Below are 2,489 nucleotides of genomic sequence, written 5' to 3' on the forward strand. Positions count from 1 at the left end.
TGTGTTGTGTGTGTAGCTCTCTCTGTTTCTCTGTGTATACAGCTCTCTGTGTCTCCCTCTCTCTCTCTCCCTCCCCTCTCCTTCTTTTCCCTCCCTCTCTCCCTCTAGACAGAGCTCTTCCTGTATAATCTTTGCTAGCCTGGAATTATCTATGTAGACCAGGCTGGCTTCAAACTCACTGAGATCCACCTGCCTCTGCTTCCCAAGTTTGAAGATCGAAAGCACACGTCACCACACTCGGCTCTTGATAGCTGGCTGTTGACACACCAGTTTTTTAATTCCAATCTTTATTACTCTGGGGTCACACAGTACTCTTCACACAAATCATTAGTATCTATTATTGTAGAGAATAGACACAAGGGGTTAAAGATGCTGCAGCAGGCTTCAAGGAGTCTTCTTGAGAAACAGCAGCAGGAAGCTAGGGATGTGACGATCTCGGCAGGAGGCAGAGTCAGACCATGAACTCTGTTGGAAGTTGGCTAGAAACACGACTACAAACACAACTCCCAGGGTCACAGGTTTGAACTGAGTCTTGGGGTCAAGTCAAGCTACAAAAGCAAGGTGCAAGACCAGGTCCAGAAAGATGACTGGGAGAATAAACAGAAGCATTTCAAGTAGGCTCCATCAGCAGTGGGGGCTGGGCAGTGCTGAGCCCTGGGACAGTTGGGAGTTCTCTTTCAGTTTCTCCATGCTGAGTGGTGAGATTACAGGCTGGCGGGGCTGTCACCATCTGCCATCTCTTAGCTGTCCTCCTCTTTGTGGAGTCCAGACGAGAGTTTGCATCGCGTCGTCAGTCTGGTGTGTCCAGTAAGTCCTTGGCCCCAGCTTTCCTGAAGAGATGTTTACCATGTCCCTGTGCTCACGGTCCCAGTTCTGCTTTGCTAAGTTTGTGGCATGGCACCTTTGTGCTTTTAGAAATAGGGCTTGGTGGTGCACGCCTCTAATCCCAGCACTTATGAGGCAGATCCAGGTGGATCTCTGTGAGTATGAGGCTAACCAGATTTTGTAGTGAGTTCTAGGCCAGCCAGGGCTATGCAGCTAGACCCTGTCTGAAAACAAAACAACAACAAAAAAGCATCTAGCTATCAAGAAGATCAAATATTAATTTTGCTCAATGTTTCACATTGAATTTAACAGTCAGAAGTAGCCCAAAATAAAAAAATAAAATAAAATAAAAAAACCTTTAGAATTTTATTTTGGGAAGTTTATTTTAAAAAAATTTTTGCCAGATCTGGTGGCATACATCTTTAATCCCAGTTTTTAGGAAGCAGAGGCAGGCAGATCTCTGTGAGTTCAAGGCCAGCCAGAGCTACCTAGTGAAACACTGTCACAAAAAAAAAAAATCAGAAAGTTTAAGCATGTGACTATAAAGGATCACAGAAAATTGAAAAATGTATCTTAGTTATGCATTTAGCAAAAATCCTAAGTTAAATATTTCAAAAGCAAATAAAGAATTCAAAGGCAGATGAAATGACTTGTAAAAGTCTAAAGTTGTAGCAGTTTTAACAGACAGGCTTGAGCTCTTGGTAACCAAGAATCAGCAGCACACTCCAGGGAGCACACGGAAATATCATCGTGATAAAACTTAAAACCTTCCTTCCCTAAGCTAGTAAAAACCTTTTCAGTCCCTTGTTGATACCAGAACAATCTGAGAAAATTTTGTTATCTTAGCAGGAAGATAAAAGATGAAAACTGATCTCTCTGTTGACTTTCGTATTAAGGTTCGTCTTGATTGGGCAGAGTGGCTTACCTCATAGTGCCAGCACTTGAGATGCTGAGGCAAAGTTTTGCTGTGAGTTCCAGACCAGCCTGGCTACAAAGTGAGATCCATCTCAAATAACAAGCAACAGCAGAAGTCATTTTGGCAACCTTATGCAAAATTCAGCTGTAGCCAACTGTTGACAGAGGCTCCCTCTCCCTTTCTGGTTTTCCATTCTGTTTGCTTCTTCCTTCATTTCTGCTGGAAAAAAAAAAGAAAAACTTAAACAAACCCAAGACTATACACAATAACTTGTGTAACTGGAAGCATGTTCCTGGGCTGTCCTAACAAGCGTGCTGCTTCTCCGAGGACCCTCTCATAGGTGGGCGAGTCCCTTCCACTTCAGTCTTATCAATTACCATTCAACAGCCTCAACCCTTTTTCACCTCCATTTTCTAGTGGAAACTGGGAAGAAAGCCGTTAAAAGCTATTCATCACAGACGGCACTCTACGGGTTGGTAAGCCTGGAAACTGTGCTGTTCCCCAGTTTTCTGTGAACTGTATCATTTCATCATTTCTGGAAACCTTGCTTCTTCCACACACAAGACTGACTGTAGTTTAGATCATGTTTGACAACAGAAACAAGACCACACAGTTCTTCCACGTGAAGAAGCCTAGAGCGCACAAGCTTCCGAATTGGACCTCATTTTTGTTTTTGTTGTTTTGGTTTTTCAAGAGAACAAGACTTTCTCTATGTAGCCTCGGCTGTGGCTGTCCTGGAACTCATTCT

General features: G+C 43.3%; 1 long non-coding RNA gene across 1 annotated transcript; it reads right to left on the reverse strand.

Annotated features, from left to right (window-relative positions):
• Positions 1-244: 244 nt before the first annotated feature.
• LOC132656375 (uncharacterized) lies at positions 245-2,053 on the reverse strand. Its single transcript, XR_009594128.1, has 2 exons — positions 1,751-2,053; positions 245-1,049 (listed from the first exon to the last, which is right to left on the reverse strand). It is a non-coding gene; the product is annotated as an uncharacterized LOC132656375 (long non-coding RNA).
• Positions 2,054-2,489: the final 436 nt, after the last annotated feature.

This window comes from Meriones unguiculatus, chromosome 1 (assembly GCF_030254825.1).
Source record: "Meriones unguiculatus strain TT.TT164.6M chromosome 1, Bangor_MerUng_6.1, whole genome shotgun sequence".
Lineage (NCBI taxonomy): Eukaryota > Metazoa > Chordata > Mammalia > Rodentia > Muridae > Meriones > Meriones unguiculatus.